Genomic DNA, 23,698 nt, shown 5'->3' on the forward strand with positions numbered 1-23,698 from the left:
GCTAGGAAAGCGCTTCAAAAGTTAATCCATGCGAGCAAACGGAGTTGTACGCGACCCGGCGGAAAACGTCCCGTGATGTAGGGTATACAAAATTGTAGTAAAGTCTACTCCCAGTGCCCAGAGAGGGCTTTTTCCATAACAGGTGGAATCTTTAGTAACTGGTGCTTGTCCCGAAGCCTCCAAACGACGTGTTTGCCTACACGCCAAATGCCTAATCCAGAACATGGTGCCCCATGGGAAAGGTGTTAGAGAACATATCATGCGGAAGGACTTGTCTACAGTCGACGCAATCTCCATGGTGGTGAACATGGCCTCACAGCCAATTAAGGGATCGAGATGGAAAGGTGGTACGAAGAAATACTGCCTGGGCTATAAAACGTATAATGAAACGGCGGGTTTTCATTTTTCATACATTTTTGAATAGCAAATGCTGATATTTTTATTTTTTTAGCTCAAAATAAAACTCACTTTTAAAATACGGCTTCTGTATTAAATTTTTTCAAAACATTTTTACATTTTGGTCGGTTGAAATTTTACATATTTTTGCTAATAACTGAGCAAAATCGTCCACTGTGCGACGGAGCATAGCTTTAACACGCGTCGAGATTGCATTGGGCCTACGCCGCTAAGGTAAGCAACACCACTATTTATTGCCCAGCTTTACAGAGATACCTCTTTAGTAGCACATAATCTGTCCATCTGTATTGCTCTGTTATACTTACTGTTTCCAAAAAAATATTAATAATCTTTTAAAAACATACAATATTATTTAAAAAAGATCCGTTTTTCCATCAAATTTCATTAAAATCATCCAGAAAATAGCAGGGTATACCGCATTCGAAGCCACTACTTTTTTGGAAATGTCTTAAGCCGCAAGTGTTACTGAATCAAACATATTTTTCTTTATTCTATTTATAATCATTCTTTATCGTTGTTCGTGGAGGGGCGGAAGGATCCCAATAAATTACAAGTGGTTGGCTGGTGCCAATTTCTTCTGGGTGAGCGAGGGATGAATTAATAACGCGCGATAACTTCGGTTGAAAAACTTATGCTTTATTAAATGCACAGGTGGCCGACACACACGAAATGTTTCGGGTTAAAAGTATACAAATTTCGAGATAGAAAATTCTGAAGAGAAGGAACGGGTGTTCGGGTGAAAAACTCGGATTAGATTGAATATGGCGATTTACAGAAGAACCCTTCCTCCTCAGTATGACCGAATTCGGTTTTTTGGGAAAAACCCTACCCCTCACTCTCTGCTGTTCACCCGGTGGCGTGAACATACCCCCCCCTTGCAACAAGTTGCAATTGCCTCGCTGGACATGTCTGAGGATGGGGGATGGCAGCGTTCTGGATCGCCAAGACACGGGTGGAGATGGAGGGGGGAACTTTGGATGCAGATGGAGTAGGCGGCACGATGGCTGAAGACCTCTGGATAGAAGCCCGAATGAAAGGCGGGTGCTTTTCGGGTCTTTGCTCTTTGGATTGGATGTACGCGACAGAGCTGTCGATGTGCAAGAGCGTGTGGTGTTGCTTGCCACATCGATGGCATCCTGCTGTGCTCCTGCAGGAACCATGGGAATGCTCATGAGCCAAACAGTTCGGGCAGTATCCGTTGCTCAAGACTACCCGTAGCCTGTCGTCAGCTCGTAGTCCTCGAAACTGTCGGCACTGACGGAGCGCGTGTGCCCCTTTACAAACGCGGCACCTGAAGCAATTGGAACTGCGTTCTAAATCGGATGGTGCTGCTGTCCTTAGAGACATTTTCGGGCTGCTGGAGGAGGTGGACCGAGACCTTCTGGATTTTCCAGTAACGGATCCACAGAGAACCCATCCGAACATCGTCTCGATCCCCACGAAAGAATCACCAACATTCTTGATGATTCGTTCCCCAAGGATAGTGGGAAGGAGCTCGGCTCCAAGCACCAAATCCACAGGAGCTCTTTGGTAAAATTGCGGATCAGCGACGGATTCGGGACGGCGCGGGACGGAAGTGCTTCAGCTACACTAGGTTCGTCAGGAGGAGAAATCTGTAGGCGGCACACTTTGTCGCCGCTACCAGCATCGCATTGCCGAATGCTAGTTGATACTTTGCAGCTTGGAGGATTAATCAATTCAAACATTCTTTGGGAAATAAAGGACGCTTCGGATCCCATATCAATCAAAGCGCGGATTTGAAACTGCTTGCCACGATGATGAATAGTTACCCTTGCAGTACCCAGGAGGCCAGTGTTGCGAGTGGAGGCGGAGTAACTTCCCACGTTTACATGAGGGCTGCTGGAAGAATCGGAGGACGCAGGAATCGGAATTATACAAGCATCAGGTGCTGAGCTCTCTTGCACTTGAGCGGAAAAGGCCTGAGCTCGTGCCGTAGGTTTTCGGCTTACGGATGGAAAGGTCTGACCGCTAGAGTTTGGTTGAAGGACATCTGTGGCCTCTAGTACACGGTGGCGATCAGTTAGGAATCGATTCAGGTCGTCCCAGGATGAGACGGCGGTCTTAGTTGGAACGGACTGTTCCCACAACAGAAGGGTGGATTTGGGCATTTTGCTCGTACAGATTGCTATGAGAAGGATGTCCCAATTGTCTGTACAAGCCCCGGAAAGCTCAAGACCGGTTAAGCAACCTTGAATTGACGTCTGCAGTTATCTCAACGCTTTGCCAGACTCTTGTGTTACAGCTGGGATCTGTAGAAGCTGCTTGGCATGGGTCATAATCAATAATCGATTATTTTCGTATCGCGCAGTGAGGTTATCCCACGCGGACTGGAACCCTTCATTGGTCAAGGGTGACCTAGAAACAATGGCTCTGGCTTCACCGCGAGTTTTGCAACTTAAGTGATAAAGTTTCTCCACTTGTGTTAGGCTTGGATTATGGATAAAAATCGCGGTAAACAAATCACGGAATGTAGGCCAAGCCAGGCTGTCTCCGTTGAAGATTTCGACTTCGCACGGGGGAACTGTGTGGCTTTGGTGGGTGGAATCGACGGAGAGCCTGACTGGTGGGGAAGCTATTTTCGCGGACAACTGCTCGATTCGCTCTCCAAACAAAGTCCCGCCTCGCACATATACCATATAACAATATTCCTGTTTAGCTTTAATTGTAGCTATGTGCTTCGGACTATCTTCGTTCTTTTGAGCCGTCAAGGCTTTATAGCATCGTGAAAACTCTGCCTCGACTTTTGTCCAAAGTGACTTAAGCTGGTCTAAGTGTATTTTAACGGAGACGAGTGGCACATCGTCAGCTAAAGCCTGGGACTCGCGAGTCTCGAACGCCGTTAATGCCTCGCACACGGCAACAAAGTCGGAAAGAGACATCGTAGAGTGTTCTCTGAGCTATTACGAATCGAATGGAAACAAATAACTTCGTGGAATTAGAGCTCTCAAGCGAGGTGATCGAAACGAAGCCGTAAGTGGACTGTATAATTTAAGTATAGAGGAGGAGTGAGAAGAAGAAATGTCTCCTCTTTTTAATGAACACAATGAATAAGCATAGATAGCATAAATAAAATTAGAAGGATTTATAATTTTCCTCGCAGTTGTGTGAATAATTATAAGGATATATAATCACTTGGATATTTATATTTATACAATGTGGAAAAATGTTTAAATTTATAAGAGTATTTAAAAGTATGGAAAAATTGAGACCAGTAGGATTGGGAGTGCCGATAACTTTTCAATAAGGAAAAAAAAACCTCGGAATTAGTTTTCATTAAACGGACAAGATCAATTTCATGGATCCCTGAGGAAAACATCAAAATGCACCAAGACAAGCCAAAATATTAATTCCATATAAATAAAGTTGTACTTATTTTTTCTTTAGAAAATATTTTGCGAATTAAATTCAATCAGTCGATTGAAATATGTTTGCACAATAAGAAAATCACGAAGGAAAAAATGGATGTCGTGACCGAGTCACGGCTTGGCTCAAGTGTCAGCACTGATGAGACTTGAGTGTCAGCACTGATCGAGAGTCAGCTGTTCTGCCGTTGTTTATGTTTTGTGAGTTTAATTAATTGTAAATTGTTTAACGAGGATTACGATTTCCTACTTTAATTATGTAGGTTTCGAATTATTAAATTGCGGAAAGCCAATCGGAGTGGCTGCAATTAATTTTGTGTGGGTGAATTCAAATTGTATGTGGACATATGTATGTGTGTAAATGTGTGCTTAACGCGGCAAAAGTATTACATGTGTATGTACCTATGTACATACATATGTATGGATGTAAAAATTATTTGACATAAATAATTTATGCCGATGGACTAATGATCAGCCCGTGGAGTGTGCTGTACACTTTAAGTAAAGGTTAGTGGTACTTTATAAATTCTCGATTATTAAGCACCTCTACTTGCAGGTTAGAAAACAGCTGTTTTTACATGTAGGAATGTATATGTGTGTATATACATACATATGTATGTATGTATTGCTATGCAATTGGACTTTTGGACAATCCGAATTTCGAAAAATGGAAAAAAAAAATGCACTTCATAAACACAAAAATGATCGGGAAATACCATGTAACCCTTGGAACAGGTCAGGTATGTACATACAAGTATACAAAAGTGTGTAGGTCGCTATGGAAGAGCGGGAAACCTCATACTTTTATAAGTTTGTAATGGAATATAATGTGAATGAGATTTTTAATAAGAAATGTTGTACTTATCAGGAATTCCGCCGATGCAAGCTGGAATAGCGGAAGGATATCCGGCTCGAAGGACCAATGTTCGTGGAGGGGCGGAAGGATCCCAATAAATTACAAGTGGTTGGCTGGTGCCAATTTCTTCTGGGTGAGCGAGGGATGAATTAATAACGCGCGATAACTTCGGTTGAAAAACTTATGCTTTATTAAATGCACAGGTGGCCGACACACACGAAATGTTTCGGGTTAAAAGTATACAAATTTCGAGATAGAAAATTCTGAAGAGAAGGAACGGGTGTTCGGGTGAAAAACTCGGATTAGATTGAATATGGCGATTTACAGAAGAACCCTTCCTCCTCAGTATGACCGAATTCGGTTTTTTGGGAAAAACCCTACCCCTCACTCTCTGCTGTTCACCCGGTGGCGTGAACATACCGCCCCCCTTGCAACAAGTTGCAATTGCCTCGCTGGACATGTCTGAGGATGGGGGATGGCAGCGTTCTGGATCGCCAAGACACGGGTGGAGATGGAGGGGGAACTTTGGATGCAGATGGAGTAGGCGGCACGATGGCTGAAGACCTCTGGATAGAAGCCCGAATGAAAGGCGGGTGCTTTTCGGGTCTTTGCTCTTTGGATTGGATGTACGCGACAGAGCTGTCGATGTGCAAGAGCGTGTGGTGTTGCTTGCCACATCGATGGCATCCTGCTGTGCTCCTGCAGGAACCATGGGAATGCTCATGAGCCAAACAGTTCGGGCAGTATCCGTTGCTCAAGACTACCCGTAGCCTGTCGTCAGCTCGTAGTCCTCGAAACTGTCGGCACTGACGGAGCGCGTGTGCCCCTTTACAAACGCGGCACCTGAAGCAATTGGAACTGCGTTCTAAATCGGATGGTGCTGCTGTCCTTAGAGACATTTTCGGGCTGCTGGAGGAGGTGGACCGAGACCTTCTGGATTTTCCAGTAACGGATCCACAGAGAACCCATCCGAACATCGTCTCGATCCCCACGAAAGAATCACCAACATTCTTGATGATTCGTTCCCCAAGGATAGTGGGAAGGAGCTCGGCTCCAAGCACCAAATCCACAGGAGCTCTTTGGTAAAATTGCGGATCAGCGACGGATTCGGGACGGCGCGGGACGGAAGTGCTTCAGCTACACTAGGTTCGTCAGGAGGAGAAATCTGTAGGCGGCACACTTTGTCGCCGCTACCAGCATCGCATTGCCGAATGCTAGTTGATACTTTGCAGCTTGGAGGATTAATCAATTCAAACATTCTTTGGGAAATAAAGGACGCTTCGGATCCCATATCAATCAAAGCGCGGATTTGAAACTGCTTGCCACGATGATGAATAGTTACCCTTGCAGTACCCAGGAGGCCAGTGTTGCGAGTGGAGGCGAAGTAACTTCCCACGTTTACAGGAGGGCTGCTGGAAGAATCGGAGGGCGCAGGATTCGGAATTATACAAGCATCAGGTGCTGAGCTCTCTTGCACTTGAGCGGAAAAGGCCTGAGCTCGTGCCGTAGGTTTTAGGCTTACGGATGGAAAGGTCTGACCGCTAGAGTTTGGTTGAAGGGCATCTGTGGCCTCTAGTACACGGTGGCGATCAGTTAGGAATCGATTCAGGTCGTCCCAGGATGAGACGGCGGTCTTATTTGGAACGGACTGTTCCCACAACAGAAGGGTGGATTTGGGCATTTTGCTCGTACAGATTGCTATGAGAAGGATATCCCAATTGTCTGTACAAGCCCCGGAAAGCTCAAGACCGGTTAAGCAACCTTGAATTGACGTCTGCAGTTCTCTCAACGCTTTGCCAGACTCTTGTGTTACAGCTGGGATCTGTAGAAGCTGCTTGGCTTGGCTCATAATCAATAATCGATTATTTTCGTATCGCGCAGTGAGGTTATCCCACGCGGACTGGAACCCTTCATTGGTCAAGGGTGACCTAGAAACAATGGCTCTGGCTTCACCGCGAGTTTTGCAACTTAAGTGGTAAAGTTTCTCCACTTGTGTTAGGCTTGGATTATGGATAAAAATCGCGGTAAACAAATCACGGAATGTAGGCCAAGCCAGGCTGTCTCCGTTGAAGATTTCGACTTCGCACGGGGGAACTGTGTGGCTTTGGTGGGTGGAATCGACGGAGAGCCTGACTGGTGGGGAAGCTATTTTCGCGGACAACTGCTCGATTCGCTCTCCAAACAAAGTCCCGCCTCGCACATATACCATATAACAATATTCCTGTTTAGCTTTAATTGTAGCTATGTGCTTCGGACTATCTTCGTTCTTTTGAGCCGTCAAGGCTTTATAGCATCGTGAAAACTCTGCCTCGACTTTTGTCCAAAGTGACTTAAGCTGGTCTAAGTGTATTTTAACGGAGACGAGTGGCACATCGTCAGCTAAAGCCTGGGACTCGCGAGTCTCGAACGCCGTTAATGCCTCGCACACGGCAACAAAGTCGGAAAGAGACATCGTAGAGTGTTCTCTGAGCTATTACGAATCGAATGGAAACAAATAACTTCGTGGAATTAGAGCTCTCAAGCGAGGTGATCGAAACGAAGCCGTAAGTGGACTGTATAATTTAAGTATAGAGGAGGAGTGAGAAGAAGAAATGTCTCCTCTTTTTAATGAACACAATGAATAAGCATAGATAGCATAAATAAAATTAGAAGGATTTATAATTTTCCTCGCAGTTGTGTGAATAATTATAAGGATATATAATCACTTGGATATTTATATTTATACAATGTGGAAAAATGTTTAAATTTATAAGAGTATTTAAAAGTATGGAAAAATTGAGACCAGTAGGATTGGGAGTGCCGATAACTTTTCAATAAGGAAAAAAAAACCTCGGAATTAGTTTTCATTAAACGGACAAGATCAATTTCATGGATCCCTGAGGAAAACATCAAAATGCACCAAGACAAGCCAAAATATTAATTCCATATAAATAAAGTTGTACTTATTTTTTCTTTAGAAAATATTTTGCGAATTAAATTCAATCAGTCGATTGAAATATGTTTGCACAATAAGAAAATCACGAAGGAAAAAATGGATGTCGTGACCGAGTCACGGCTTGGCTCAAGTGTCAGCACTGATGAGACTTGAGTGTCAGCACTGATCGAGAGTCAGCTGTTCTGCCGTTGTTTATGTTTTGTGAGTTTAATTAATTGTAAATTGTTTAACGAGGATTACGATTTCCTACTTTAATTATGTAGGTTTCGAATTATTAAATTGCGGAAAGCCAATCGGAGTGGCTGCAATTAATTTTGTGTGGGTGAATTCAAATTGTATGTGGACATATGTATGTGTGTAAATGTGTGCTTAACGCGGCAAAAGTATTACATGTGTATGTACCTATGTACATACATATGTATGGATGTAAAAATTATTTGACATAAATAATTTATGCCGATGGACTAATGATCAGCCCGTGGAGTGTGCTGTACACTTTAAGTAAAGGTTAGTGGTACTTTATAAATTCTCGATTATTAAGCACCTCTACTTGCAGGTTAGAAAACAGCTGTTTTTACATGTAGGAATGTATATGTGTGTATATACATACATATGTATGTATGTATTGCTATGCAATTGGACTTTTGGACAATCCGAATTTCGAAGAATGGAAAAAAAAATGCACTTCATAAACACAAAAATGATCGGGAAATACCATGTAACCCTTGGAACAGGTCAGGTATGTACATACAAGTATACAAAAGTGTGTAGGTCGCTATGGAAGAGCGGGAAACCTCATACTTTTATAAGTTTGTAATGGAATATAATGTGAATGAGATTTTTAATAAGAAATGTTGTACTTATCAGGAATTCCGCCGATGCAAGCTGGAATAGCGGAAGGATATCCGGCTCGAAGGACCAATGTTCGTGGAGGGGCGGAAGGATCCCAATAAATTACAAGTGGTTGGCTGGTGCCAATTTCTTCTGGGTGAGCGAGGGATGAATTAATAACGCGCGATAACTTCGGTTGAAAAACTTATGCTTTATTAAATGCACAGGTGGCCGACACACACGAAATGTTTCGGGTTAAAAGTATACAAATTTCGAGATAGAAAATTCTGAAGAGAAGGAACGGGTGTTCGGGTGAAAAACTCGGATTAGATTGAATATGGCGATTTACAGAAGAACCCTTCCTCCTCAGTATGACCGAATTCGGTTTTTTGGGAAAAACCCTACCCCTCACTCTCTGCTGTTCACCCGGTGGCGTGAACATACCCCCCCCTTGCAACAAGTTGCAATTGCCTCGCTGGACATGTCTGAGGATGGGGGATGGCAGCGTTCTGGATCGCCAAGACACGGGTGGAGATGGAGGGGGAACTTTGGATGCAGATGGAGTAGGCGGCACGATGGCTGAAGACCTCTGGATAGAAGCCCGAATGAAAGGCGGGTGCTTTTCGGGTCTTTGCTCTTTGGATTGGATGTACGCGACAGAGCTGTCGATGTGCAAGAGCGTGTGGTGTTGCTTGCCACATCGATGGCATCCTGCTGTGCTCCTGCAGGAACCATGGGAATGCTCATGAGCCAAACAGTTCGGGCAGTATCCGTTGCTCAAGACTACCCGTAGCCTGTCGTCAGCTCGTAGTCCTCGAAACTGTCGGCACTGACGGAGCGCGTGTGCCCCTTTACAAACGCGGCACCTGAAGCAATTGGAACTGCGTTCTAAATCGGATGGTGCTGCTGTCCTTAGAGACATTTTCGGGCTGCTGGAGGAGGTGGACCGAGACCTTCTGGATTTTCCAGTAACGGATCCACAGAGAACCCATCCGAACATCGTCTCGATCCCCACGAAAGAATCACCAACATTCTTGATGATTCGTTCCCCAAGGATAGTGGGAAGGAGCTCGGCTCCAAGCACCAAATCCACAGGAGCTCTTTGGTAAAATTGCGGATCAGCGACGGATTCGGGACGGCGCGGGACGGAAGTGCTTCAGCTACACTAGGTTCGTCAGGAGGAGAAATCTGTAGGCGGCACACTTTGTCGCCGCTACCAGCATCGCATTGCCGAATGCTAGTTGATACTTTGCAGCTTGGAGGATTAATCAATTCAAACATTCTTTGGGAAATAAAGGACGCTTCGGATCCCATATCAATCAAAGCGCGGATTTGAAACTGCTTGCCACGATGATGAATAGTTACCCTTGCAGTACCCAGGAGGCCAGTGTTGCGAGTGGAGGCGGAGTAACTTCCCACGTTTACATGAGGGCTGCTGGAAGAATCGGAGGACGCAGGAATCGGAATTATACAAGCATCAGGTGCTGAGCTCTCTTGCACTTGAGCGGAAAAGGCCTGAGCTCGTGCCATAGGTTTTCGGCTTACGGATGGAAAGGTCTGACCGCTAGAGTTTGGTTGAAGGACATCTGTGGCCTCTAGTACACGGTGGCGATCAGTTAGGAATCGATTCAGGTCGTCCCAGGATGAGACGGCGGTCTTAGTTGGAACGGACTGTTCCCACAACAGAAGGGTGGATTTGGGCATTTTGCTCGTACAGATTGCTATGAGAAGGATGTCCCAATTGTCTGTACAAGCCCCGGAAAGCTCAAGACCGGTTAAGCAACCTTGAATTGACGTCTGCAGTTATCTCAACGCTTTGCCAGACTCTTGTGTTACAGCTGGGATCTGTAGAAGCTGCTTGGCATGGGTCATAATCAATAATCGATTATTTTCGTATCGCGCAGTGAGGTTATCCCACGCGGACTGGAACCCTTCATTGGTCAAGGGTGACCTAGAAACAATGGCTCTGGCTTCACCGCGAGTTTTGCAACTTAAGTGATAAAGTTTCTCCACTTGTGTTAGGCTTGGATTATGGATAAAAATCGCGGTAAACAAATCACGGAATGTAGGCCAAGCCAGGCTGTCTCCGTTGAAGATTTCGACTTCGCACGGGGGAACTGTGTGGCTTTGGTGGGTGGAATCGACGGAGAGCCTGACTGGTGGGGAAGCTATTTTCGCGGACAACTGCTCGATTCGCTCTCCAAACAAAGTCCCGCCTCGCACATATACCATATAACAATATTCCTGTTTAGCTTTAATTGTAGCTATGTGCTTCGGACTATCTTCGTTCTTTTGAGCCGTCAAGGCTTTATAGCATCGTGAAAACTCTGCCTCGACTTTTGTCCAAAGTGACTTAAGCTGGTCTAAGTGTATTTTAACGGAGACGAGTGGCACATCGTCAGCTAAAGCCTGGGACTCGCGAGTCTCGAACGCCGTTAATGCCTCGCACACGGCAACAAAGTCGGAAAGAGACATCGTAGAGTGTTCTCTGAGCTATTACGAATCGAATGGAAACAAATAACTTCGTGGAATTAGAGCTCTCAAGCGAGGTGATCGAAACGAAGCCGTAAGTGGACTGTATAATTTAAGTATAGAGGAGGAGTGAGAAGAAGAAATGTCTCCTCTTTTTAATGAACACAATGAATAAGCATAGATAGCATAAATAAAATTAGAAGGATTTATAATTTTCCTCGCAGTTGTGTGAATAATTATAAGGATATATAATCACTTGGATATTTATATTTATACAATGTGGAAAAATGTTTAAATTTATAAGAGTATTTAAAAGTATGGAAAAATTGAGACCAGTAGGATTGGGAGTGCCGATAACTTTTCAATAAGGGAAAAAAAAACTCGGAATTAGTTTTCATTAAACGGACAAGATCAATTTCATGGATCCCTGAGGAAAAGATCAAAATGCACCAAGACAAGCCAAAATATTAATTCCATATAAATAAGGTTGTACTTATTTTTCTTTAGAAAATTTTTTGCGAATTAAATTCAATCAGTCGATTGAAATATGTTTGCACAATAAGAAAATCACGAAGGAAAAAATGGATGTCGTGACCGAGTCACGGCTTGGCTCAAGTGGCAGCACTGATGAGACTTGAGTGTCAGCACTGATCGAGAGTCAGCTGTTCTGCCGTTGTTTATGTTTTGTGAGTTTAATTAATTGTAAATTGTTTAACGAGGATCACGATTTCCTACTTTAATTATGTAGGTTTCGAATTATTAAATTGCGGAAAGCCAATCGGAGTGGCTGCAATTAATTTTGTGTGGGTGAATTCAAATTGTATGTGGACATATGTATGTGTGTAAATGTGTGCTTAACGCGGCAAATGTATTACATGTGTATGTACCTATGTATGTACATACATATGTATGTATGGATGTAAAAATTATTTGACATAAATAATTTATGCCGATGGACTAATGATCAGCCCGTGGAGTGTGCTGTACACTTTAAGTAAAGGTTAGTGGTACTTTATAAATTCTCGATTATTAAGCACCTCTACTTGCAGGTTAGAAAACAGCTGTTTTTACATGTAGGAATGTATATGTGTGTATATACATACATATGTATGTATGTATTGCTATGCAATTGGACTTTTGGACAATCCGAATTTCGAAGAATGGAAAAAAAAATGCACTTCATAAACACAAAAATGATCGGGAAATACCATGTAACCCTTGGAACAGGTCAGGTATGTACATACAAGTATACAAAAGTGTGTAGGTCGCTATGGAAGAGCGGGAAACCTCACACTTTTATAAGTTTGTAATGGAATATAATGTGAATGAGATTTTTAATAAGAAATGTTGTACTTATCAGGAATTCCGCCGATGCAAGCTGGAATAGCGGAAGGATATCCGGCTCGAAGGACCAATGCTCGTGGAGGGGCGGAAGGATCCCAATAAATTACAAGTGGTTGGCTGGTGCCAATTTCTTCTGGGTGAGCGAGGGATGAATTAATAACGCGCGATAACTTCGGTTAAAAAACTTATGCTTTATTAAATGCACAGGTGGCCGACACACACGAAATGTTTCGGGTTAAAAGTATACAAATTTCGAGATAGAAAATTCTGAAGAGAAGGAACGGGTGTTCGGGTGAAAAACTCGGATTAGATTGAATATGGCGATTTACAGGAGAACCCTTCGTCACCCTCCTCAGTATGACCGAATTCGGTTTTGGGAAAAACCAAACCCCCTCACTCTCTGCTGTTCACCCGGTGGCGTGAACACCTCAGCTTTTATCTTACCTCTAAGGTGAGGTCCTGCCGGGGGAGTCAAGTGCGGACTTGTTTCTTGAGTTTTGTGGTTAAGTTTGTCTTGAATTGTGTTGTATTTATTCTCACTATTATTTGAAATTGAAAATGGTGTAGTGAGCATTAAAGATAAATACATAGAATAGTAAGGATGAATAAATAAGAAGCATTTATTAGCGATTTCTTAGAGATTAAACAAATGTTTATGTTAGGATAGTTTAAATATTAATTTTAAAAGCAATATTTTATATATATTTATTCAAATACTGGGTCCGACTCCCTCAAATATTTATACCCTTGCAAAAAGGGTATATTAATTTTGGTCAGAAGTGTGCAACGCATAGAACGAAGCATCTCCGACCATACAAAGTATATATATTCTTGATCAGCACGACGAGACGAGTTCAACTAGCCATGTCCGTCAGTCCGTCCGTCCGTCTGGATCAACGCAAACTCCTCCTACACCGTAAGAGCTACAGAGCTGAAATTTCGCACGTAGGCTTGTATATACTGCAGGGGTTGTATATCTCGGATTCAGCCGGATCGGACCGCTATATCATATAGCTCCCATACAAACCCGAACACGAACAGTGACTTTTCTCAATAACTTTGTTATTTTCTATGTTATTATCGTGAAACTTAATATTAGAGAGTTTATTATGCCTATTAACGACTGTGCCAAATTTGATCAAGATCGGATGACTTTATTATATAGCTCCCATAGGAACGATCGGTCGAAAACAGTGACTTTTGTAAATAACTTCGTTACTTTTACCGCGATTGCTTTCAAATTAAACATTTGTTAGTTTAGTATATCTGTTAATGACTGTGCCAAGTTTGATCAAGATCGGGTGACTATATCATATAGCTCCCATAGGAACAATCGGGGGAAACAGTGACTTTTGTAAATAATTCGTTACTTTTAACGTGATTCTTTTCAAATTAAACATTTCTTAATTTAATATATCTGTTAATGACTGTGTCGAATTTGATAAAGATCGGGTGACTATATCATATAGCTCCCATAGGAACGATCGGTGGAAAACAGTGATTTTGATCAATATCTTCGTTATTTCCTATGATTGTAGGCCATTCTTTCGCAAACATAAGCCTTTTTAGATAAAACGTTCTTCCACATTGATGGTTAATAGGTAAGGAAAGAGTTACCAACAAAGTTGCAAGGGTATACAAACTTTGACGCGGTCGAAGTTAGCCCCGGCCCTCTGGTTTTATTGTACATGTTGCACATTTCTTACAAGTTTTAAGAAAAAAGCATCCTAGAATACGTATTAAAAAAGTAAAGCTTCTGCTCTATGACGTGACGGTCGTCTTTTTGCATAGCTCCTGAGTTTTTATTAATATTTATTGTTTTTTCTCAATTTTTTGTGCTTAGTTTGTTTAGACTTTCGCTGATGTTGTTTGTTTGACACCCTTGTGTTTTATTTCCATAATTCGCCAAATTAAACAGTTTTTTTTTTTTAGTGATTGGTGTTTGGTGCAATTAATTTTGTTTTATTTTTCTCTCTCGTCATTGCTTTTGCAGTTGCTCCCCTCATCGCCCCCATCATACCATCAGTGATAGTGGCTTTGTTGTTCTCTCTGCTTTGTGCTTGTGCTCAGCTTCTCTCGCGCGTAATCTCTTATGTAAGGCCGCTTCTCAAAGATCGTCTTATAACTGTTCTTACAATCTCTGTTGTGCTGTGCACTCTAGCTGTCTCTTTGTTTTATTTGTAATTATTGTATTTAAATTTTTCTATCTTCGTTGAAGGTTTTTTCTTTAAACAAACTGTCCAAACAGCTGTCTAACGAGTGTGACTTTAGCGTACATTTATTGTCGCAATCCAAGTTTGTTCCACCTTCTAAAAAAATTGCCCAAGAAATGTACCCTTGAGTTTCCTCGTAAGCAGTCGCCAGCACTCTCTATTACTTGTTCTCCCATTTTACTTTCGCCCACACCATCTTCTTGTCCAATCGCAAACAATTATTAAGATACTTCTGAGTCGTCTGTGGGAGCTTACATTGGTAATATATGCCCTGCTAAGGTTTTAATTCAAAAGTTTAAGTTTTCTAGGCCTCGCAAAATGTCCTCTTTTAAAATTATAGAACCAATTGAGTATTTCTCAGCAAAGGTTTGCGCCCAAAAAGCGTAATTTATCTTCTGCTTCAAAAAACTAAAAACGTCTAGTCCTTGCATTCATTATCACAATGTAAGAGGACTTCTTACCAAGCTCTCGAACCTGTTCTGTGATATCCAAACCTTTTCGGCTGACATATTAGCTTTCTCTGAAACTTGGCTTAACTCCTCTGTTTTGGATAATGAAATTCTTTCTAAAAACTTTATTTCTTATAGGCTTGATCGTGTTGGTCGTCGTGGCGGTGGAGTACTCATTGCTGTCAACTCGAATCTGTGTTCAAGTGTTGTGCCGATTGATCTGCCCTTAGGTGTTGAGATAATTTGCGTGGAAGTTACATATTCAGACTTTAGCTTATATATTTCTTGTTCATATATTCCTCCAGCTCTGATATCATGACCTACATGCACCATGGTGATGCTTTGCGAACTATTTTTAATCATCTTAAAGATCGTGATTTTCTTATTGTTTTAGGTGATTTTAACTCGCCTAATATTTCTTGGCTTGTTGATGATAATCTATCGTTCTTAATTCCCTCATCTCAACATGTTTTTCTTGATAGCCTACTTGATTGTCCGCTATATCAGTTGAATTCTTTTCTTAGCTCTTCTAAAATAATCCTTGATCTTGTTTTTGTCACGAATCCCACTGTTAGTGCTGTAGCACAAACACAGACCTTGGTGAAGCCTGAAGGTCCTTTTTTTTTTTTTTTTTTTTTAACGTTTAATATATATTTGTTGACTCTACTCTTAAATTTTTCCTAGTCTAGTATTTAAGATAAATCCTGGGGATATTTCAGGCGGCTCTAATCACTTTGTTGGCTAACGGCTGCGCCCTTGCGGAGCCCCAAACTGCTCGCTTTATATATAAATTTTTCCTAGTCTAGTATTTAAGATAAATCCTGGGGATATTTCAGGCGGCTCTAATCACTTTGTTGGCTAACGGCTGCGCCCTTGCGGAGCCCCAAACTGCTCGCTTTATATGATGCGGCCTTCGGATGATTTCCACTGAGGCGGCTTCGAGGCACTTGCGATTTGGAAGGAATGAGATGACCAGGATGACTTCAATTCAGATGCTTTATTTTCTTAACTTAAAATATAGTACAATTGTCGTCGGGCACAGAACGTACAACCGCATCGAACGATAGTAATTTGAAAAGTAAAAAGCACACCATGCTGTCTTTTTACAAAATTCAAAGTTCTGGAAATTTCCATAGAAGAAATAAGAAAGAAATAATTGAAGTAACGTCTCCAAGTATGTCTCTTCAAAGTAACTTGTTCGGTTCTTGGTATCTCTCTCTCTCTCTCTTCGGTCGTTCTCTCTTTTCAGCAAAGAGAGTCTTGCTTCAGTTGCAGCCCAAACATTCTCCCCTCTTTGGTAATGAAGATCTTCATTATCAAATTCACGTCCGGAAGACTCCTGCGGAAAGAAAACTGAAACGAGAAAGTAACAATTTAACGCTTAGGTGTAGGATTGGTGTCTTTCTCTATCCAATTCTCCTGAATAGGCAATGGACATAGTTTGGCTACCGGTCGTTTCATGAGTCCCTTGACTGTCTTCAAAGTCACCACTCTTACTAGTCCATCGGGTGCTGCATTTGTCTCCATAACCCGACCTAAAGGACATTGATGAGAGGGGAATCGCTCGTCCCTGATGAGCACTATGCATTCAACTGTTAGATTTTCCTCAGTCTGTAGCTATTTTGGTCTCCTTTGTAATCGTGATAAATATTCCGAATTCTATCTTCTCCAAAACTGTTGTGCATAATATTGACAATTCTTCCATCGATCAATCAGAGTAACTTTAGCCAATTCCGGAGCAGGAGGTGCTAAAGGCGCTTCACCGATCAGAAAGTGACCGGGTGTTAATTCCATTAAATCGTCAGGATCATTTGATAGGGGACATAACGGTATTGAATTTAAAGAAGACTCAATCTGTGCCAACACACATGCCATTTCCTCAAATGTTAAAACTTGTTCTCCGAGAGTTCTCTTCAGATGATACTTCATGGACTTCACTCCAGCCTCCCACAATCCACCAAAGTGTGGCGCTGATGGTGGGTGGAAATGCCAGGTGATTCCCTTTCTCAATAATGTTGGCGCAATATGTTTCGTAATGTACGAACAATATGCCACTTTGTCCACTTGCAATTTTTTGTTGGCTCCAATGAAATTAGTACCGCAGTCACTATAAACGTCTGTGCATAGGCCACGTCTGCCAATGAAACGGTTAAATGCTCCTATAAACGTATCTGAGGTCAGATCTCCAACTGGTTCCAAATGAATGGCCTTCGTCACTAGACATACGAACACAGTAATATATCCCTTCTGGGATACACGTGCTCTTCCTTTGCAGGGCGAAATATTTACGGGTCCAGCGTAGTCCACTCCAACGGATGAGAATGCTCTAGAAGGACGTACCCGTACTGCTGGTAACATTCCCATTTTCTGACCTGCAAATTGAGGCTTCATCTTAAAACATGTGATACATTTATGAATTCCAAACCAAACTGTTTTGCGACAATTAACAATCCATAATTTCTTCCTTATAAAATTCAGCGTTAATGACGTTCCACCATGCAAGGTGCAAATATGACTGTAAGATATGACCAGATCTGTGAAAGGATGTTTATACGGTAATATATAAGGATATTTTTCATTTATGGGTAACAGGGAATCTCGGAGCCTGCCTCCGAGACGTAAAACACGTTCGTTCGAATCAAAATACGGATTAAGAGACAGTAGTATGCTGTCCTTTGCTATTACCCTTCCTTCCGATAGCGCCTTCCATTCAGAGTCAAAACAATCCTTCTGCACCATCCTAATCAATTCACGTAGGCCCTCTTCTAATTCCACAATTGAGAGTCCTAATCCTCTTCGTTCTGCCACAGATGTACGACAATTATATACCAACATGACATAATCCAGACGAGTCGTGTGTACGATGAATACTTTCTGATAAATGCTACAATGCTGGCATTTCTTCCAATGATATCTTATGGCAGGTCACCCTTTTGACTTCAGTGTCAACAACCGACAGCGAATCCTGATCAATAGCATTACAAGGCCATTCGATGTCCGATCCTTGTAACCTTTGAGGGCCCATGCCAAAATAATTCACACGATGCCATCTTGGTTGCACTCATGCCACGGCTTAGATAATCTGCAGGGTTATCTTTGGAGGCGACGTGTCTCCATTGCCTTTCGTCTGAGATTTCCAGGATTTTGTTTATTCGATTGGACACAAATACTTTCCAGTTGGCAGCTCCACCCCGGATCCAACTGATGGTTATCATAGAATCTGACAAAAAAAACAGTGTTCGAATAATTAATGTTAATTCTTAGATTCTCCTTTAGATACTTATACATTTTGGCTGCTTCAAGCGCAGCACATAACACTGCCCTAGGTATGGTTAGTTTTTTGTTTAGTTGGCGATACTCTCCCCTTTGACAATAGCAACTCTGTGTGATACTTATCCTCTCCAATTGGGAAGCGCAAGAAGGCCGCAGCTCTATATGCTCGTGACGAGGCAAAACAGGTGCAATTCAGCCACACCACCCGGTAGCCCTAATGTAACATGCCTTGGTATTCGTATAGTTACTATGTTTGGTAACTCTTTCACGAATTTCTCCCATTCTCTCTTAATAGTGTCCGGTAGTGTGCAGTTGCTGCATGAGAATTTTGGCAGTGACGGACTAAGCCATCCCTTGGGATCAAACAGTCTTGCAATTGCTGATAGTATTGTCCTCTTTGTAGGTGAGCTTATTGGCGGAACGACATGCAAAGCAAAACGGAACTCGTCTTATTTGGGACTCCAGTAAAGACCTAAAGTGCGAATAGTATCATTACATTCCTCGATGCTCGATGCTCTCGATGCTCAACTGGTATGTTCTCTAATAGCTTTAGGCAATGACTCGCCCACTTCCGTAGTTCGAATGTACCACTACGAAGCATTCCAATCACTTGGTTCTTGACATTCTCCTTTTCTGCAATACTGTCGCCACCAATGCTCGTGGAGGGGCGGAAGGATCCAAATAAATACAAGTAGTTGGCAGGTGCCAATTTCTTCTGGATATGGTGAGCGAGTGGTGAATTAAAGACGCGCGATAACTTCGGTTCAATAAACTTATGCTTTATTAAATATTCACAGAGAGCCCGACACACACGAAAATGGTTCGGGTTGAAAAAATTGACAAATCGTAAAGGCAAAAGAACGGGTGTTCGGGTGAAAAGCTCGATTCAGACTCACTATGGCGATTTACAGGAGAACCCTTCGTCACCCTCCTCAGTATGACCGAATTCGGTTTTTTGGGAAAAACCCTACCCCTCACTCTCTGCTGTTCACCCGGTGGCGTGAACAATCGTGTTCCGAGATGGGTCGCAAGCGCAACTTTTGACGTTGAAAAAATGTTTCGGAGTTTAAAAACTTTGAGGACTTTTGTGAAAGGCGTCTCAAATGTTCAATGAAGCTTACATTGACTGAGTGGGATGACTTAAAAAGACTCGTTGCTACCCTGGAACCGGCATACACAGCTACTATCAAGCTACAAAGCACCCAACTAATTTACAAACTGTGGTTAGAGCTCAAGCTTACTGTTGCAGCAGTAAAAATGGCTGAGAGCAAAGTTTTGAGCGAGTGCATTGCTGAAATGGAAGTTGGCCTTTTATGGACTGACTCGGTGATTTGCATATATATACTTGGATACGCGGATAACACGATTTTTGCTGCAAAACCAAATAAATGTTATGCTAGCTAAAGGCAAGCATAAGCAGCTTTTTCTGCAAATATTTCATTTGAAAAAAGGAAGTTCTTCTGTCTTTGAAATATATAAAAGGGATACTAATAAGTTTAATTGTATTTCAGACCATTGCAACAGCAGTTCCTTGTTTAAGTAGCTCCGTGACGTCCACATCCTTTGAGGCAGACATCGCAGTAACGCAAAGTTCAAACGCCTGCTCTTTGTTGAACGATTTTTTGCAAACCATTGAGGTAGCTTCGCAAGACGAAACTGACGATGGTGAGCGATCGGATCTGCTAAAGAAGGGGTATGCAGAAATTGAAGCCTATAGCGCGAAGCCAATTTCCTTGTCCTCCAATATAATGGAGTATTGGGAGTAAAAAGGCTACGTATACCCAATTCTTAATCAGCTAGCCAAAACACAAGTTTCACATCTAAAACCCACTCGATTGTAAATCTCCTTACCCAGTAGAACATTGTGGATGGAGAAGCTTTCAGGAAGGCTTAGGCGAGGGAGTGCGGCTTACGGGAACAATAGAAATGCGAGACTCGTACGTTTAGGTAGATTACTAATATAAATTTATTAACTAATTGAGACTTAACAATATAGAGACGTTTGTAAAGCGATGCCGGTGGATTCGTTCGTGATGGCCGTTCGTTACTACCGATCGTAGGAGCTTATTCGTCCGCACCTTTCCTTCTTAACGTTTTTTTGCCAACTACTTCTTTTTCACTTATCGATAACACCAGGGGTAGAGCATAACGTCGCTCGCCCAGGGCTGAATCATTATATTCATAAACTGTCTGGTGACAGCTCAGCCAATCCTGCATTCGGATCGCCCTCGATTCGAGTATCTTCGTCGTCATATACATCCAATTCAGGAATATTAGATGAAACCCTATCTTATCCGAGGAGTATTCAGAACAGTATTTACGTCCTGTAATCTGTATGCCGGGGATATCTTTGATTACATAACGATCGTGTTTAAGGACTTTGACGACTTCAGAAGGACCTCGGTATCATGGCTCCAGTTTACGAGATTCGCCTGTCTCGGCTGGTTCGTTCTCGACTACTACAAGATTACCTGTGGAATAAACAAAAGGGTTAGCGTGCTTGGCATCAAAACGTTTCTTCCATTTAGCTCTTTCTGATGCGATATTGGCTGCGGCTTGACTTCGATTTTCGGTGACGGTTTTGTTGGAATACGATTTATCCTGGTCTGCGTGTAAGGCTGCACGACATCAATAGCGTTGAAATTAAATACAAGATCAATTGGACTGAATCCAGTGATACCGTTTTTCTGCGAGTTGACAGTCCATTGAAGGTTATGAAGAATCAGATCCCAATCCTAATCCTGGATTTTCGTTCATCGTTCGTATATAATTCAGAATTATTTGATTAGCGCGTTCCAATTGACCATTTGCACGGGGTGTTCGTACAGCGTTCTTTACGTATTGAATATGGTTTTGCTTACAGTAATACTCAAATATTTTTGACGTAAACGCTATTCCACGGTCTGTTACAATAAAATTTGGCAAGTCGAAGTAACTAGAAATTTCGTTTAGCGTTGATAGAACGGGTAATGTTTTTGTACTTTTAACGGCTTTTGCAATTAGGAATTTACTGAATGAATCAGATATAGCCAGTATGTGAGTATTTCCTCGTTTGCTTCGAATAAAAGGACCCAAATGATCCGCGTGAAGTCGACGAAAAGGGACCGGTCCAACATCGTTGTAATGCATGCGACCTTCAGGCTTTCCTCCTTTAGACTTATGGTAGCAGCATTGGATGCATGTAGAGATAGTCCTACACGTACTTCCTCATCTTTGGAAACCAAAATCGTTTTTGAATTGTCTGCATGGTTTTATCAAGAACAAAGTGTCCGACATCATCATGGCTTTTTTAACAACGCGCCATTTAACTGCCTTTGGTACAACAAACGAAATGGTTTTCCCAAAAGGTACACTCTGAACCTTTGGAGTGTTTCTACTACTGCAAGCGTTTCCAATGCGTAACTGTAGTATAACAAACGGGACGCCAATCATTGTCATTATGTAACTGCAGTAAAACTCCTGCTAAACCTAAAGCACAAGCATCCGTGTGTACTTCGTGTTTAGCCAAAAAATCGTAAAGAGTGAGAACAGGTTCGCTACATAATTTTTCGATTAGTTCGATGAGTGCATGTTGTTGGGCTTCTCCCCAAATAAATGTATTCGCCTCCGTTTTACGTAGACGTTCTGTTAAAGGACGTGATATTAATGAATAATTTTCAATAAATTTTCTGAAGAAATCTTCTTACTTCTCTTACGTTTGTAGGTATTTTAAAGTTTTTAATTGCGCTTACTTTACATTCGCCAGGTTTTATTCCATCTTTATTAACCATGTGACCCAAGAACGTAATTTGGGATTGCAGAAACTTGCATTTGTCGTACCGTAGTGTTAAGCCACTGTCTTGTAAGATCGATAAAAACTTTTTAATTCGTTGCATATCAGATTCAAAGGTCTTACTTGGGAATATATCGTCATCTAAATATGCGAGTACCTCACCTGGTTCCATACGTTTTATGATTTGGTTCATTACCGATTGAAAGACTGCCGGAGCGCTAACAAGTCCAAAAGGCATTCTGTTGTATTCATAATGTCCGTCAGCTGTAACAAACGCCGTGTACTGTTTGGACGATTCACTTAACTCGATTTGATGGTAACCCATAAGTAAATCAAGTTGCGTAAAATAGACGTTTCCAGCTAGTTGAGCAAATTGCTCTTCCATCTTTGGCATAGGAAATGGAATTTTGACTGTGATACTGTTAAGGCGACGATAAGACGATGTTCTCCATTCTTTTTATCTACGATGACGATTCCCGAGGAGTACGGCGAATCCGAAGGACGAATTATGTCGTTTTCCAGTAGCTCAGATATGATATTCGTAACAATAGGTCTAAGCGCAAACAGTGTTCGGTATGGTTTCGTATAACATGGAACGTTTGATGTTAAAGCGATTTCCATTTTCGATATTGAGCATTTACCTCGTTTCTATTTGGCGCGTGTTTTCGATAAAACATTTGTTTACGTGAATAATTAGTTTATTGCCATCCCGACAAAGAATATCCTTACCCAATAAAACGTTTTCAGATATTAAGTCATTTTCCACTACAAAGATTTCGTCTTCGTCACCTATCTTGTCAACAGCGATCTTCGTATTTAGTTTTTGGTTACAGAAGAATTTTCTTCCTCCAAATCCATTCAGTGTTATTGCACATCGTTGCAAAACGCCTACGTTTTCGGCAAATGATTTTCGAATCAAAGTCCGTGTACTAGCTGGATCGACGAATGCGTTTGTCTCGTTTCCGTTAACTGAAATAAATTTACAGATATCTGAGTTGATGTTTGAGTCAATTTTATTTATTTCAAAACGTTTTTAAATTTTTCAGGACAGTTGGTAGAGTCGTGAGTAGTACGATTTGACAATTTGACGAATAACGTCCCAATTTTTGACAATTAAAGCATTTGATTGACGGCTCTATCTTTTCTTTAAGTGTTCGTTTTATTACGGATTGACTTGACTTCTGCGCATTACCGTTAAACTCACGTTTATTTTGAAAACTATGTAGATTATATTTGATTTCGTTATGAGCCGAATAGGCTTGTATATCTCGTAAAAGTTCGTTACATGAGATGTAGTGGTTTGATATCTTGCGCTTAAGATCGTAATCGTTGATGCCGTTTATAATATGTGTTACAATTGCTGAATCAGCTAACTCACCCTTTTTACCAATAGCTAGCATTTTATAAAAATATAAAAATAATAATTCCGTTGTTTCCCGTTTGGTTTTCAGCATTTTTAAATGAACATCAGCTGCGTTGCTGATACATGGGAAGTCGTACAGAAATTTCGAAACAAATTCTGGCCATGTTTGAAATATTTCATCCGTTGCATCCACCCAGCAACGAGCTGCACCTTGCATCTTTTGTTGAACTGCAAAAATTACCTTTCTGTCGTCCCAGTTATATGCGTTTTTCAGAGTTTCCACACGTTTAGCAAACTGATGCGAATCCAATGATTTTACGGACGATGGATTAAATTCAGGAACAAGAGCTATAATTTCGTTCATGTTTCCAAAAGAATGATTAAAATTAT

General features: G+C 41.8%; 1 protein-coding gene and 2 long non-coding RNA genes across 10 annotated transcripts in view; 2 read left to right on the forward strand and 1 right to left on the reverse strand.

Moving 5' to 3' along the window:
• Nucleotides 1-23,698, reverse strand: part of Mob3 (MOB kinase activator 3) — a 292,093-nt gene that overhangs the window by 170,359 nt on the left and 98,036 nt on the right. The gene's annotated exons all lie outside the window — the stretch shown is intronic.
• On the forward strand, nucleotides 4,508-4,974 carry LOC137572199 (uncharacterized). The gene is made up of 3 exons (XR_011031576.1): nucleotides 4,508-4,540; nucleotides 4,669-4,789; nucleotides 4,860-4,974. It is a non-coding gene; the product is annotated as an uncharacterized lncRNA (long non-coding RNA).
• LOC137572172 (uncharacterized) lies at nucleotides 8,212-8,764 on the forward strand. The gene is made up of 3 exons (XR_011031550.1): nucleotides 8,212-8,330; nucleotides 8,459-8,579; nucleotides 8,650-8,764. It is a non-coding gene; the product is annotated as an uncharacterized lncRNA (long non-coding RNA).

Source organism: Drosophila tropicalis, unplaced genomic scaffold, assembly GCF_018151085.1.
Source record: "Drosophila tropicalis isolate 14030-0801.00 unplaced genomic scaffold, ASM1815108v1 contig_258, whole genome shotgun sequence".
Classification (NCBI taxonomy): Eukaryota; Metazoa; Arthropoda; class Insecta; order Diptera; family Drosophilidae; genus Drosophila; species Drosophila tropicalis.